Genomic DNA, 16,588 nt, shown 5'->3' with positions numbered 1-16,588 from the left:
CCGGCAAAGGACCCGGGCCAGGAATCGAGCCCGTTTCGGCCGCATAGAGAACAAATGCCCCTCCGTTAGGCCATGGTAGGGCCAGAAATACTTTCTAAATGCACAAACTGCACTTACTTTTTCTAACACAGCCTCGCAGCAAGCATGTGCCCATCTCACCCTCTCTCTTCAGAATGAGAAAGACCTACCTTTTAAAGAGCTTACAATCTTCAACGGACTGCTGATTGGTTCAACCATCAACCAATAGAAAAATAAAGTCACAAAAGTATTAAAAACACACTTCCCCATACAAAATATCACAATACAAAATCCGTATACAAATTATCAGCCGAAAGCTCTCTCCACTGCCAGATCAGAGTATAAGAACTTTGGTTCCTAGAGGGTCTGGTTTCCTCCCGGACCCGATTGCTGATGCACCAGAATGTGAGTAGAGCGGAATGTTTGAATGTGGCGTGAGGTTGTTGAAATGCATGTGGATTATGGAGCTAAAACAACGGGTACCGCGTTACTCGCTAAGATGTTGAGTAAATGATCGTTCAAACAACGTTTACATGTTATTGCGTGTAGCTGTCATCTCGCGCTAGCCGTGGTAAAACTAAACTTCTGATGAATGAATGTTTGGAAGGCTTCAGGTAGCTTGGCTGCGTGCGCATGCGCGTGTGTGTGTGAATGAAAGTGTCTGCGGGTGTCGGCGAGTTCTGTGAGTATAGGCAAGTGTAGGGGTAGCATGTCATTTTTCCGACACCCCTTTGGTCCGATTCGTCAATATTCCGAAAATTTCCCATTAATCCTACAGCCCACTAACTCGAAATAATTAAATGAAACCCTTTTCTCCGACCGCTCAATGTTCCGACCAATGGCTGTTTGGGGTTGGTCATCATCCCAGGTCGTATGTCCTGCTTTTCCCGGTGCCAAGTAGACTTCAGCTGCATGCGCTGCGACGAGCACATACAGTTGTGCTCATATGTTTACATACCCCAGCAGAATAAACGCTTTCTTCGCGATTTCTCACAAAATATGAAGGATTACACAAAACCTTTTTTTTCACTCATTGCTAGTGACTAGCTTAAGATATTTATTAGCAATATTCTGTGTTTACTCTTTCAAAAGCATGATCACAACCCAAACTACCCAAATGACCCTGTTCAAAAGTTTACATACCCTAGTTTCTAATGCTGAATATGGCCCTGTTTAACATCAGGGACCGCTCTAAATTGTTTGTGGTAGTTGTGGATAAGGCTCTTAATGTTCTCAGATGACAAAACAGCACATTCTTCCTGGCAGAATGGTTGTTTCCTATAATATTTTTGGGTGTCTTGCTGGAACCTCACATTTGAGGTTTCCCCTGAATGGCTCAATGATGTTGAGATCAGGAGAGTGAGACGGTCGCTCAAAAACTTCATTTTATTCTTTCTGAAGCTAGTGACGGGTTGATTTGGCTTTCTGTGTTGAAATATTGTCATATTGGCATGTCCAAACAATGGACCATGTGCAGTTTCAAGGCTGATGTGTGTCAAGTTTCCTCCAGTATTTTTCACAGGGCAATGTATTCATCATTCTGCGAGTATGGATCAAAAGTATAATGCATTTGTAACTCAAATGTCCCCATGAAATCAGTGGTCCATGACCATGTTTCACAGAAGGGTATGGTGTAACGTTCATCATAGGCTCCATTGACTGTTCTCCAAATGGTACTGTTAATAGTGGCCTAAAAAAGTTCCATATTGATCTCATTTTTCCAAATGACTTTGTCACAGGCATTTTGATGCTTCTCACTGTGCTATTTGGTGTATCATATGCAAAATAACATGTTTGCATTTTAGTGGTAATGGCTTTCTCCTGGCAACCCCCAACAGCCCATCTTTCCTCAAGTGCCTCTTTCCTGTACAGTTTAAAACATTTTTTCATGTTGTCCTATATTTCACCTGAAGTTATTTTTTGGTTGTCCTATGCCTCCTGAACAATTTCCCTTGCAATGATCATTGCAATGCAATGATTCCCTTGCCCATTGGCTTGATTCCAACCAAACTCCTCATATTGCAATTCTGAATTGAAATTCCAACGGTGCCAACATGACAATATTTCGACATAGAAAGCCAAATCAACCCGTCATTAGCTTCAGAAAGAATAAAATGAAGGTTTTTGAGCGACCATCTCACTCTCCTGATCTCAACATCATTGAGCCACTCAGAGGAAACCTCAAATGTGAGGTTCCAGCAAGACACCCAAAGATATAGGAAACAACCATTCTGCCAGGAAGAATGTGCTGTTTTGTCATCTGAGAACATTAAGAGCCTTATCCACAACTACCACAAACAATTTAGAGCGGTCCCTGATGTTAAACAGGGCCATATTCAGCATTAGAAACTACGGTATGTAAACTTTTGAACAGGGTCATTTGGGTAGTGATCATGCTTTTGAAAGAGTAAACACAGAATATTGCTAATAAATATCTTAAGCTAGTCACTAGCAATGAGTGAAAAAAAAGGTTTTGTGCAATCCTTCATATTTTGTGAGAAATCGCGAAGAAAGCGTCTATTCTGCTGGGGTATGTAAACATATGAGCACAACTGTAGATGCCGTCTGAGTCGGTCTTGTTGTGCCCTTACCAAAACCATCCCTAAACATAACCTGTCATTAATGCAATGTTACCAAGTTTTACAATTGTGCCCTACCCAAAACCATTCCTAACCCTAACCTGTCAGTAGGCTATTGCAATGTTTCTGAGTTTTAAATTTGTGCCTTGACCAAAACTTTCCCTAAACCTAACCTGTCACAGACAGCAGCATGACCACTGCGTAGGCTTCAGAGATGACGGTGATCTAAAGCAGCTTTTGGTCGGAACATTGGACTGTCGGGACAAAGGGTTTCATTTAATTGGTAAAAAGTTATCTGAGACTAAGTGCTGTAGGATCAAAGGGAAATGTTCGGAACATTGATGCATCGGACCAATGGTGCGTCGGAAAAATGAGCGGACCCCAGTGTAGGTAGGGTATGTAGTGGCGTTTCTATGAAAAATGAAGTTATACGGTGTAATTACTATCCCTCGTCATTTTTCACATTCCCTCCCGCTTCTGTTGGCTCGCCATCCTGGCAAGACAGGAAGTCGGCTACCGGGTTTTCTACCCCTGCCCTGTATTTCACAGTGAAACTGAAAGGCTGCAAAGAGAGAAACCAACGTGTGAAACGTGCATTAGAGTCTTTCATTCTACCCAGCCATTGCAATGCTCTGTGGTCAGCCTCTAGTAAAAAGTCTCTGCCCAACAGGTAGTACTTGAAAGTCTCTAGTGCCTATTTCACGGCAAGGCACTCAAGCTCCACCATCGAGTACCTTGTTTCTCGGGGGAACAGCTTTCGGCTCATGTAAGCTACGGGCCTCTGCTGCTATGCCTCCCCCAGGAGAAGGACTGCCCCCAGCCCAACCCCAGAGGCATCTGTCTGCACAGTAAGGGGTCTGACACACCAAGGCGGTAAAGCGTCGCGGAACGGCCGCGTTTTTTACCGGCGTCGGTGAAAATACATTGAAACCTATCTGTCCTTACACACCAACTGGCGGTAGTCGGGCGCCGCCCTGCATTTGGAAAATAGAACTCGAGCGTATTTTTCACGCCGGCGACCGGCGGCGTCTTATACAAATGAATTGCAAAGTAGCATGCTAGCTTTAGCTGTGGGGAGGGTTTTGAACAGGACTGGCCGCGCACGCCGACGCTGTCAGTGTGCAAGGCAGAGAAAAGCACGCCGGCCAAAACTAAGCAGAAAGACCGCGTCCGTCCTGCGACCGTTCCGTTCCGCCTTGGTATGTTTTGGCCCTAAAGGTCTGCTCAAAGTCTGGGCTCTGTAGCACAGGCTCACAAATCAGAGCCCCTTTCAAATCCTGGAAGGCCTGATCCTGCACCTCCCCCCACTCCACCTTCGCCGATCCTGACTTGCGAGTCAGGTCAGTGAGGGGTGCAGCCCGGGCGGCGAAGTTTCGGAATGAACCTCCAATACCACCCAGCAAGGCCCAGGAAGGAGCGCGGACGTCCTTCTTGGTCCGTTGCCGCAGGCAGTCTCGGACCGCCTCGACCTTGTCTTGTCTTCTGCAACTTTATTACCCCATTGCCAATGATGTGGCCCAGGTAACGAACCTCCTTCTGGGCCAGGGAACAGTTCTTGGTTTGGACGGTCAGGCCGTCAGGTCAGGTAAGCTGCGGCGAAGCCCACCATGCCCTCAAGGACATGGTCCATGAGTTTGGAAGGTCGCTGGTACCCCCTGCAGACCAAAGGGCATATTTGTGAACTGGTACAGGCTTTGATGGGTGCGGAAGGCGGTGTACTGTTTTGCCCCCCTTTGCTACCCTGTTCTCCTAAGAGGCTCTCTTTGCTAGAACTGGTACTTGACATGTCTGTGACGATGGTCCTCAGCCCGATGTAGCTGTCCTCCACCTTGGAGGATTCCGCTGGCCACATCCACGGATGCTTGTTCTAGGGTGGGTCTGTCGCTAGGTCTTATGGAGAGACACCACTTGATCGACTGTTGACATTCAGCAGACACCCTCCTTTTGAAATACAATCGACCTCGAAGGATTTCTTCGTCTTGCTCCCAAGAGGATGTCTCCACAGACCATGTCGTACAAAAGCACACCAAGTGACCAGACGGAAACGTATCCACTCTGGAGGACTGTAGACTCTTGTACCTTCAAATTCACCGTGTCCTTGGATATTGCCCCTGAGCCAAAGTCAATGAGCTTCAAATCCCCGGTGCGAAGATCTACAAGGAGGTTTTCGTCTTTAATGTCTCCGTGCACTACTCCACAACTGTAGCAGTGTCGAACAGCTTCAAGGACCTGTCTGAAAAATCCTCTGGCCGTCGCTTCGTCCAATGCCCCCTTTTCAGTTATAAAGTCAGAAAGATCTTTCACGGGTTCGGGTCGCTCCATGATGATAAGCCAGCCGTCCAGTCTTTCATACCAATCCATCAGTTTTATAACCCCTCGAAAAGGCGTTCTTCAGAAGTTCCTTTGCCACATGTTTAACAGGAACCGGGGAATGCATCGGAGATCCGACTACCGGCGTAGACTGTTCCGAATCCACCGCTACCCAGGACTGACCAGACTTGATACACTTTCTCAAATGGCTCCTTTTCTATTTTAACTGGTCGGAGCTGTATTTTCACCGGTAAATGATCCATACTTGTCGGACTGCAGATATGAGAAAATGAGCCAAACTTCGACAGCAGCATATTTAAACAAGTGCAACAAGTATCCGTTGGTTGAGCGTGCTATGATCCACCGTTCAGTCTGAATAAATATTTTATCAGCTGGCTGGGCGAACCTCTTCCCTTGCTAGTAGCCACCACGCTTAAGATAGCACAGCAAGGTTATTTAGTGCGCCCACTCCACTATCGCCACAGTGTTTTGCTGATCCAGTCGGGGAAACAGTGAAAATGAGGAAAATCCACAAGATCCGATCCTTGACGTGCGTCGATTTGCCACCACCCCAATACGTTTATTGAAATTATTAAGGCAAGTGCCTCATTACTATTGACCACTATTACAATTTTCCAGAATCTCAGACATTAAGTGAACAAATTGAAATGAAAACATTGCCTCAATTTCACTGCTTTTCCCTCAATGTTGCTGTCCAATAGCACCAATTCATTTTTCCAATCTTGGCATCTTCTCCTGAGAGAGTTTGACATGGTGATCAGTTGAGCCATTTTTGACTCCGCCTTCCCCTCTGCCAACCTGTTGGCATCACTTTCAAGACCCACACACACTTGCTCAAGGACTCTTCTGAGCTCCACCAACTCATCCTCTACACAGCCTTCCGCCTCAAGCTTTTAGCAGCAGACTCCCTCTTTCTCCTCTCCTCATCCAGGTAAACCCGGTATTGGGACCTTGCAGAGGCCACAGAGGCCAGCAAGTCCTTTGTCAAGGTGACCTGGAGGACACCCCCACAGTTGGCGACATGATCCATGATGAGCCTCTGTGACTCCAGGGACTCTTCAAGGAGGTAGCATGTCTCAACATGTTTGTTTATGGAAAAACCTCTCTCGACGGTGGCCTGGCCGTGGGATAACAGGAGCAGGCAGGGTCTGGGTAAACTTTATCAGGTTTGTGTGATCGCCAAGGGCCTTGTCAAGGAAGATATCGACAAGTTCCTTCCAGGGCTGGAAGCCTCGGAAGTCTTCCCCCCTCGCCTCCACAGATACAACGGATGTATACTCCTGAATGATGACATCTCCTGTGACATTGACACAAAAATAAAGGTTATTAATACAGAATTTTAAACTCAGTCATCTGTTTGACAATACATCACAGCATTGTGTTATACATTAGGCAACGGGTATTAATGCTTTTTGAAATAAAGTTCTGAAAAAGTCTTAACAATGATGAGGGGATAGTGCAGCTTTCTAATAATGGGTCTTTCTCAAATGCTAGGCCAGTGTCCTTCCAAGTGTATCAGCCTAATTAGTCACGCCCAGTGATTGGATACCCTTTATTAGTCACACCCAGTGATTGGATATTCTGTAGAGTTCACCAAAAAGTATCCAATCACTGGGCGTGACTAATTAGGCTGATACACTTGGAAAGACACTGGCCTAGCATTTGAGAAAGACCCAGTGACAACTTCCATTAATCAGAATACCCTACGCTCTATATCTCCCTATACAATATTCTCTTACCAACCGGGATGCCACCTAGTTGTTTGGCATTGAGAAACTCCTGCACTAGGCCCTTCATCTGCCTGACGCACCAATCTGGGTCTTGGTGCATCTTTCGGAGATTGAGACACTGAACCTGCCTGACTACTGCGTATTTGAGGGGCTTTTCTCCTGGAACTTCACTACCACCTTAACCAGGCCCTGCAAGCACTCCCTCTTGAAGTTGAGGAGAGACAGCTCACCAACTTGACAGCCGGGCTTGCCTTTCTCAGAAGTTCCTAACAAATGAGGAACATTAATAAATGTTCACAACAAATTTACTGAAAATGTGCACTTTATAAACGGTTTCATGGAACGTTTGCTTGTTGCTGGGTGACCCTTCATGGCCCTAAGTACATTTCCGGTCTAATGTTTGTTGTTGTGTTATTGATGTGTTAGCACGTAGCAGAAATGGCTCCTACTACTCCTGCTTCCAGAGTTAAAGTTATGAGCCGTGTAAACCTTGGCTCCAGTTGTTGCGCAGTAGAGTGCAATTTAACCTCGGGCACTAACGCACTTTCGAAGGTAAAGATGTACCGCTTTCGTAAAGACCAAGACAGACGTCAGGCCTGGGTGACAGCTGTGAGGAGAGAAGGCTGGCAGCCAGGGAAAAACTCTCGTATATGTAGTACACATTTCATTTCAGGTAAATTAAATGCACAAATTTACTAATAGAAGGCTTTCATGTTTGACTTACTTAAGCATGCGTTCATGTGTAACTTCTCTACAATCCAACAACTGCAACCAAAATCAAGTTGCCTGTGCATGGTTGTCAGATTGAGGTCTGCAGCAGAGCCAATTCAATGATTAGGCAAACTCGCATTTTGTAATTTACGCAGATTTGCGCAACTACAGCGACTCTTTCGGGACAGAAGAGCGAAGACTAACTTCTTATTTAGTCGTGCTGTATTTATTTAAAACATCCATAATGTGGCAGGTTCGCACGCAGTTGATACGGTGGTTTGAACTGAGTAAACGCTTGGCTTGTTGTCAACTGAATACAGATTGAAGTAGCTGAGTGCTACTACGGAAAGTCCTTTTGGACAAAATGCACGAAACGCTTAGTATATGTAAGTGTTACACTCTGTGGTATGCCGCCCTCTTGTGACAAGAATATAAAATAGCAAGTTATAGGCCTATGTCATGGAGAATGAGTCAATGCTTTTCAGTAGAGCATAAGAAAAACATCCAGAACTAATGTAATGGCCAATGCCTGTGCATATTTGTATTCAAAATAAAGTGTTTTGACAGATAGTCACTACTATCAACACTGTGTGTTATTGTGCTTTTAGGTGTACCATCATTAGACCAGAGTCACCCAGATTTCTCCCCTTCATTGTTTGCTCACAAGCCTTCCACTGATGGCACTCAAAAAATGAATCGATAAAGGAGGCTCTGTAGATCACCAAGAACTTCTGATACATCGCAGATCCTCGTTGACCTAGACAGCACAGAGTCTGAAGTGGATCTTGAGGAGGGATGTGTCTCTGTGGGGACTGATATGTCCATGGCTGACATTGAGTGTTTACAAAAAGAAAACATGGAGCTATGCAACAGGGTGCAGGAGCTAGAGAGGGTATTGGAGGCACAGAAAGGCTGTGGGCTAGGCATGGTACGGTTTGCGTTGCAAACCGAGACCGTACGGTTTGCATGTCACGGAACGGGGTAGTGGGCAACCGCACGGTGCCCACGGTTTCAAAAAAAAATAAAATAGAGTGACCACCGGCGGACGACGCTATTAAAATCCTACTACTTTTACAAGCATAAAACACAAAGACTACGTAGGATATTGAGTGTGGAAAGACTGATTTCTATCAGCCAACTGAAAGGCATAATGTAACAGCATGCGCCAGCTGACTAGGCTACAGTAGCCTACAAGCAAGTGCAGGTCGGTCAGCAGCGTCACCCTCTCCCCCCTCTCTCTCCACGTTAGCGCAAGTGACTGTTCCCAGCCTTTATGCTGACCATTTCAAATTAAATGAACATGAATTTACAAACAATGACAGATTAGCAGAACAAAGTAGACTATGACTTACGTTACAGTAGCCTAGTGTAGGCCAGTGGTTCTCAACTGGAACAGTCTTGGGACCCACCATTTTCCACTCTCATTCGGTCGAGACCCAATTTTTTTTAGCGTTCAAGTCTATTCAATGCAATTCTCAAAATGTAACCAAGACTCGAATGACTGGTTGCACGCTATCTATCTCGCATAAACATTCAGATTGTATCTATGACAACAGATGACACGGAGTTCACTAGCCTATCAAAATAAAAGTTGTAAATTGTTGCAGGAAAAGTTGGATTTTTTTTTTTAGAATTACGTTTTTTTTTAACACCAAGGCTCCCATGACCCTTCCACGACCCACTTTTGGGTCGCGACCCACCAGTTGAGAAACACTGGTGTAGGCTATATCCATGTGGCATTGAATGGGGAATCCGGACGGCAAAATGCGAGATAATTGAACATATCCATCAGATTCACTGCGCTGTCCTTAACTGCAATCAACTGTAGGCCTATATGTAGCCAGTTAAACTCTGATGGACAGAAGGGGAAAAAAGTACAATTCGTTCTCAGTGTGTCATTAACCAAAATAGTCATACTGCACTGACCTAATGGTCCCATTGCATACAGGAGTGTAGCTGTTTTATTTTTACACGTCAAATGTGTTATAGCATGTAATATTTGAATATTTGTCAACTTAAAAGTTAGGACTTAGTTCTCCCTTTTTGTGAAATAAATGGAAGCATGTTAAAATCATTGATATCTTTCCTCTTTCAGTTGGGTTAAATGAAGTCAAATTCAACATACCCATGATAAGCTTACATTTTCATTCTAATTTTTATATAATACATTTTATTAAAAAAAAAAAAAACAGAACCGTACAAAACCGAAAACCGTGACCTTGAAACCGTGATATGGACCGAACCGTGACATTTGTGAACCGTACCACCCCTAATGTGGGCAGGCAAATAGTTGGCCTTCTAGGGTTCTAGAAGATGAAAAACATCTCCATTTTTATACTGGTCTTCCGGCTGTTGGGGTGTTTCTAAAGCTTCTTGCATACTTGATCCCTTTATGGGGTACATCTACCATGTCCTCAGCTCTCAGTCCCACCGACCAATTTCTCATGGTCGTAGCCCCTTAATGCGCGCCGTACCTCCAGTGGCACGCTGTAATAGGCATTGAAATGTACCTACCATAGCACTACAGTACTATGACACAACACAGGCCTTTTAGTAATGCACCACGACTTGGTCATTACCATACTGGTAACAACAAATGTATAAAGCCGCGTCTTAAGGGGTTATTAATGAAGTTGCGCCTTGGCCTACACCACCAAGACTTGACCTATTGCTTAAGTTGCGGTACAGTTAGTAAAATATTTCATGATTGGCTGGATGTGATGGCAAGAGAGCTGCAATGCTTAATTAGGTGGCCATCCAGGAAAGAAATTAGACGTAAACTTCCCCTTCAATTTAGAAAATCATTTAAACGAGTGCGCTGCATTATTGACTGTACTGAAATTTTTACACAAAGGCCCACCAGTATCGATACTAGAGCAGTTACATATTCACACTACAAATCGCACAACACAATAAAATTCCTGGTTGCAGTCAGTCCAACCGGTACCATCACATTTCTGTCAAAAGTATGGGGGGGTCGTGCCAGTGACAAACTAATTACAAAAAAGTCTAGTTTAATTAATGTACTTGAGCAAGGAGACGATGTTATGGCTGACAGGGGGTTCAATTTTCCTGAATATTTTTCATCGAGCATCAACCAGAGGAAGGCGGCAGCTGTCTGGACTTGAGGTGTCACGGTCCAGAAAAATGTCCCGCCTGAGGATATATGTAGAACGTGCCATTGGACGGCTCAAGTCCTTCCAAATTTTGCAAAGAACACTACCTGTAAGCATGATAAGGCGAAAATGTGACAGCAGTCTGTGTACAGCAGACAAGCTTGTCATTGTTTGTGAAGCACTGTCGAATCTCGGAAAACCCCTTTTGAAACCCCACTGTCCAATCTAAGAAAAGCCCTTGTGAGAAATGAGTAAAAGTAATTATTTTTATCTGTATTGTGTTGCAATTATAATTATTTATTTGCATAGCTCAAGTAGTAATAGGCTAATGGTAATTATAATACCATAATAACAAGAACAACAATAATAATAACAGCACCATTTTGATAGTATTATTTTATCCTGGCATTGTTTTATTGAATTATAAACCTAAGAGACACACACACACAAACACACAAACACGCACACACACACACACACACACAAACACGCACACACACACACACACACACACACACGCACACACCATTATGATAGCAGTTTGAGGTAGTTGTGTAAGTTCAGTCTACCTTCTACAAAATCATCCACTATTCCAACACCAGCCGTCACTGCCATGTTACACAAACTAATGGATGAAATCAAAGATTAGGCTACGTACCCTGCCATGCAGGTACAATGTCCACTTAGGACCTCTCCCGACTCTCTTGCCACAACCCAGGCCTCATAACTCTTGCTGAGAGTCTGACCAGCCTCGATCTCTACGTAGACAGCGCATTTGTCTGCTTTCTTGTACGCCAATAAACACCTGACTTTCCCCGAATGGAAATAATTGTAGGCGTCAAGGCTCCTGTACGCTTTAAACGCCTCTCTTGTGTAAGCGCACTCCGCCTCCACCAGGTACTGGTAAATGTTGACTTGGCTTAACTCTGGTACATTTGACAGGTCCGTTGTGAAATACCTTCTCCGTACGGCCCTGTCAAAGGGGTCGGGCATGTTGCCATGCAGCAGTTTGTCTCGGTACCTTTGTCTCTCGGCATTGGTGAGCGTCAAAAAGTACTGGCTTGTCATATTACTAATGTATTGTTTACTATTTACTGTATACTGTTGCTGTGTTGACCGGAAGTGAAGTTAGGGCCATGGAACGTTGCTACGATGTTTTTGTTTTGGTCACGGACATTCCATGAAACCGTCTATAATATTTTGAATAGTTCATTTCCAGAAATTCATGCTGCTCATAATATTATATTGTGCGACCTTAGGTGTTTTGAAAAGCATTGTATTGTTGATTGTTTGTCAAACTCCCCCTGCGCTTGCGGGCATTCGGCCAACAAAGATGGTTAGCTTCTACTTCTAGGCAATAATAGAATTACCAATACTGCCTACAAATAATCTTTGTGTGTAAAATAACTTCAAATGGGTGCCCACATGAATGTCACATTTATTACATAAATAGTGCAAACAAGACTTTGACCTACCTTTACATTGTGTAAAAGACCCTCGGCCGTCCCATGTCCCAAGAACTGAGATCCAAAGTAGCGGGATTTCACACAGTCATCCCAGTACCGTATATGGGTATCCAGCTGCCACATGAAAATGACTTGGCTATATCGGAGTCGGGGAACATCTCCCGAAACAGCTCACCGATCCCTTTGTTTGAATTTAATGAGTGGTATTTCATTGCCGTATTCAGGCACCACAGTATCTCTGCACGAAACGTTGACCTGGCTTGTAGTGTAACCGTTCTTGCTGGTGGTAGTGTAGCGATGTCCGATGGCCTGGTAGTCTGCTGGGGCGGTGGTAGCGCAGCACTAGAGCTAGCAGGAAAAGTTAGCTGCTGTTGATGTCTGAGACAAGCACTGATGTGCTTACCCGACTGCATATGCGACCGTAAAGCGTTTGCGCCCATCCAGATGACATAGATGGTTTTTCTACATAGTGAGCAGTATCCTTCCCTGTCGTTCCCCGGCACGCGTCTCAACCAGTCTTTGTATTGCTGGTCTTCGAGCCAGGCTGAGGTGAATTTACATTTTCCCATGTCGAACCCGACGAAGCTGTGTTGACTGCTAAATCGAGCCAACCAGAGCCAACCAGTCAGTCACTCAGCAGCAAAGAAGAAGACAGTTGTGCGAGCGGACAGAGACTTTCAAATCACGATGACCCAACGAAGGCAATGCATAGCTATGACGTAGACACCGGGTTCGTAAAACTCAGTTGAAAGAAAAAAAAATAAAACCTCGTTTTTCAAAAATAATACCTTTAGAGTACATTGAATACTTATAATGGCCATTGATTTTTGATTTTTCAATTTATCACCTTTTAATACTTTTTAAAACCCACGTACACACACACGTACACCATGTACAGACACAAGTACTCTAAACAACCATCATCAGTGTTGCCAGATTGGGCTGTTTCCCACCCAATTGGGCTGCTTAGGATGGCCGTGTGCGGGTAAAAATTGCATTTAGTAGAAAAACCCGCCCAATTTTTGCCATAGACATCAACAGAATTGGGCGGGATTTTGTGCTGGAAATCATCAGCCTCATCTGGCAACCCTGACCATCATTGACTCACAAACACACTCTCTCTCTTACACACACATTTGTCCTCATACACACACAAGCACACAAACCAACACACACACACACACAGGCACCTCTACATAAGGGTGTGCCAATATGGTGATATTACAGCCGAAATCAATTGGCATGGCACCAAATTGGCTCATAGTGGGGAGATGTGTATGATGTGATGGGTGTTTTTTTTTTTTATTCTTTTTTATTTCTCCTTCATTTAGTCACATTGAGGCAATCCCCTCATTTTTTCCAAGACAGCCCTAGCTGATTAAGCAGCAGTATTACCAGAGATGCGTCATTCTAGTTCCTTTCTGATGTCCACTTTATGTCGGGTGAACTCCCCTTTAGACCTTTGGGTTAGGAGACCTGCGAAGTCCTGAGGTTGACAATAAATGAAGTTCCCTTAGCGCTGTAGATGGCGGTAGCGCACGTCCTGTGCAAACACCTCAAAAAGACAAGAAGAAGGATGGGACAACGACCCCTTAGGAGACCCAATTTGAGCACACTCTGTTGCATTGGGTGGGTGTGTTTTGATTCCTCTTTATTAAAATTCCACCCTCTTTGGTGTTACTCTTTCAGAACTTACAAACTCTCTGAAATGTAAAATGAAATCTCAACCCAGGAATGCAAATGCTAATTAGCTCATTAGCATTTTACCAGCCATTTGTGTTCTTCTTCTTGGTGTACCTGCTACCGCCACCATTGCGTACACACAGGGACACTGACATGGGGGGACAAAGGGGTCAATTGTCCCGGGCCCAGAGAGATTGGGGGGACATAATTGGGTTCCATTTCATGGAATGTATTGGGGGCGGGGGGCGCTTTCAGAGGATTTTGTTCCAGGCCCAGTCAAAGCTGTCTGCGGCCCTGCACACACACCTCCGTACTACCGTACATACTGATAAAAACAACTCTTCAAAGCATTCCTGGGCCCTTCGAGATCTAAAAAGTCAAGTAATTACATAAATGTTGTTGTCAGTGCTGTATTTAGGTCGTCAAGATGAAATGTGTGTGTTTGTTGTTCACTGAGGGACTGAAGGGACCAACCAAAGTCGGGAACATCACCTCACCCATATCCACGCAGTCATGGGTAAGCGGTTAGGGCGTCAGACTTGTATCCCAATGTTGCGGGTTCGACTCCTGACCCGCCAGGTTGGTGGGGGGAGTAATTGACCAGTGCTCTCCCCCATCCTCCTCCATGACTGAAGGTACCCTGAGCATGGTACCGTCCCAACGCACTGCTCCCTTGGGGTGCCATTGAGGGCTGCCCCCTTGCACGGGTGAGGCATTAGGGCTGTAACGATATTGTATCGAATCGAGAAATCGTGATGCACAGAGTCACGATACTGTATCGTGATGAAAGAAGACAGTATCGTGATACAACCTTTCAAAGTTCAGTTACCCTTCAGTCCAGAAAACAACCACATGATATGATGGCTTTCACTTTCACTATTACAGCAGATGGTTCAAACAGAGAGAGTAGAGAGAGAGAGTTTCCATTGGCCCATTGTTTCCGGGTTCTATTATTGCAAGGGGGAGGGGGAGGGGGGGAAATCCCCCTTTAGGCAGACCCAGAGCCATACAGAGGGGAGAGTTACGCGATTGGAGGACCAGGAATTAAATTGCAGCCCCGCCTTTCAACGAGATAAGGTTGTGCCTAAAGCGGCTGTCTTTCCATAGACTCAACATAGAACCACCACATTAACAGCAAAAAATAAGGACTAACGAGCTATACTGCGGGGTAATCACCACAAATATGTAAACCATCAACTGTCTCTGTGGTGATAATCACAACAGTTTTACCATCTGTGATGTTTATCTGAAGTTATTACTACGAACAGCAAGTCTTGTCATATTCCCTGCATTGCATTGCATTGCATTTGCTGTGTGCTACGCCCACTACTAGGAACTAACATTTGCAACGCTGAGCAGTACTGAGAAGCTAAAACAGCTAATTTTGCTAATGAGGAAGTCGGCCTTAGCACACAGCGGAGATTGCCCGACTCTCCCCTCTGTATGGCTCTGGGCAGACCTAGGCAGACCTAAGGACTGTTCTATTCAATGCTAGGAGTATTATGACACGCCCCTTTAGGCAGACCGGAACCTGGTCATGTTAGGTGCCCATAGCAACCTATTACATTAGCATATCTCTATATACTTAAAGAATCTCTGGTTTAAACCTGTTTCCATGCATGGACAAAAAATGGCGTATTGGTGTAGACCAGCCCCTGCTTCCTGCTTTTCCTTTGATATTATGATTAGCTACGCCCACTGTCTATACTAAAGCTGGACCAATGGGCCATCCCATTGAGGGCCGTTAAATTCAGGGCCAATCTTTTCGTTAAAAAACAAACAAACAAACAACCAAAACACAGCAATTGGTCCAGGGTGTATTAAAAGGTGATAAATTAAAAAGGCAAAATTTAATGGCCTTAAAAGTTGTAAATTTGCTCAAAAGGTTTTTTTTTTTTTTAAACGAGGTATTATTATTTTAGTTTTACCATTTCGACCAAATAAAATTAATTGATTCTGTATCTGAGGGCAGTCATGGGTACGCGATTAGGGCGTCAGGTTGCCAACCTGCCAGGTTAGTGGGGGGAGTAATTAACCAGTGCTCTCCCCCATCCTCCTCCATGACTGAGGTACCCTGAGCATGGTACCGTCCCACCGCACTGCTCTCTTTCGGCCGTCTTTTTGCAAAAAAACGAAAGTGTAATGTAATGTTAAGGAGGTAGAAATGACAAAAGATGTCTTGTTAATACTCGCATCAGAGTTTCGTGATGGTTGTAAAAAAAATCTAAAGGTAGTGAAAAAGGGTATTAAATGGTAGTAAATTTGACTTCAAGATTGGTGTATATACCCTGTGCTCCCCTGAGGACTGTCGGCCCACAGGGAAAATGCCCTGTGCGAGCTAAGTGCCTGTGCCAATTTCATATCATTAAAGCAACCGGTCTCCGTTTAAACTCATGACATACTGAAACAATATCTCTCGGTGGAACGAGCCATAACATGTTTCAGTGGCCCTATCATATTAATACGCTGTGACTCAACAAAAAAAACACCACCGACACATATTTAATGTGTTTATACTTAACGCACAAACAAAAATCTATGATGCACAAGCATACAGAAGGTTGGCTGGAGAACAGCACGCTGCACATTGTGTAGGAGGAAGACAATTGGAGCCCTGAAATGAAGAACATACAAGTCCACATTTTCACATTTTGAACATAGGCCTATGTTTTTTTAATTTGCAGTTTGTACATTACTTTTTACATTTTTATTTTTCTTGAAGTCAGAAAACTAAAGCTTCTTAATTATAAATAACATACGATTTTATTATGTCAATGTTAAAATCAATTGTTACCAGGTATTTACAATTCTGAACATTTAAATGTTGTTTTGGACTTGTATGGTTCTTTGTCTCATGGACTCAATTGAAGGAGAGGACTATGCACATCCCAGGAAAAGGTGCTGGACGAAGGCCAACTGTAGTTTTCAGGGTGAGAAGTCCGCACACGTAGAAT

General features: G+C 44.3%; 1 pseudogene; it reads right to left on the bottom strand.

Moving 5' to 3' along the window:
* Positions 1 to 4,173: 4,173 nt before the first annotated feature.
* LOC134466110 (serine/threonine-protein kinase pim-3-like) lies at positions 4,174 to 5,221 on the bottom strand (annotated as a pseudogene).
* Between the last annotated feature and the right edge of the window lie 11,367 nt (positions 5,222 to 16,588).

Source organism: Engraulis encrasicolus, chromosome 16, assembly GCF_034702125.1.
Source record: "Engraulis encrasicolus isolate BLACKSEA-1 chromosome 16, IST_EnEncr_1.0, whole genome shotgun sequence".
Classification (NCBI taxonomy): domain Eukaryota; kingdom Metazoa; phylum Chordata; class Actinopteri; order Clupeiformes; family Engraulidae; genus Engraulis; species Engraulis encrasicolus.
The sequence above is the reverse complement of the archived record's forward strand: the minus strand, read 5'-3'. Positions and strand labels throughout refer to the sequence as shown.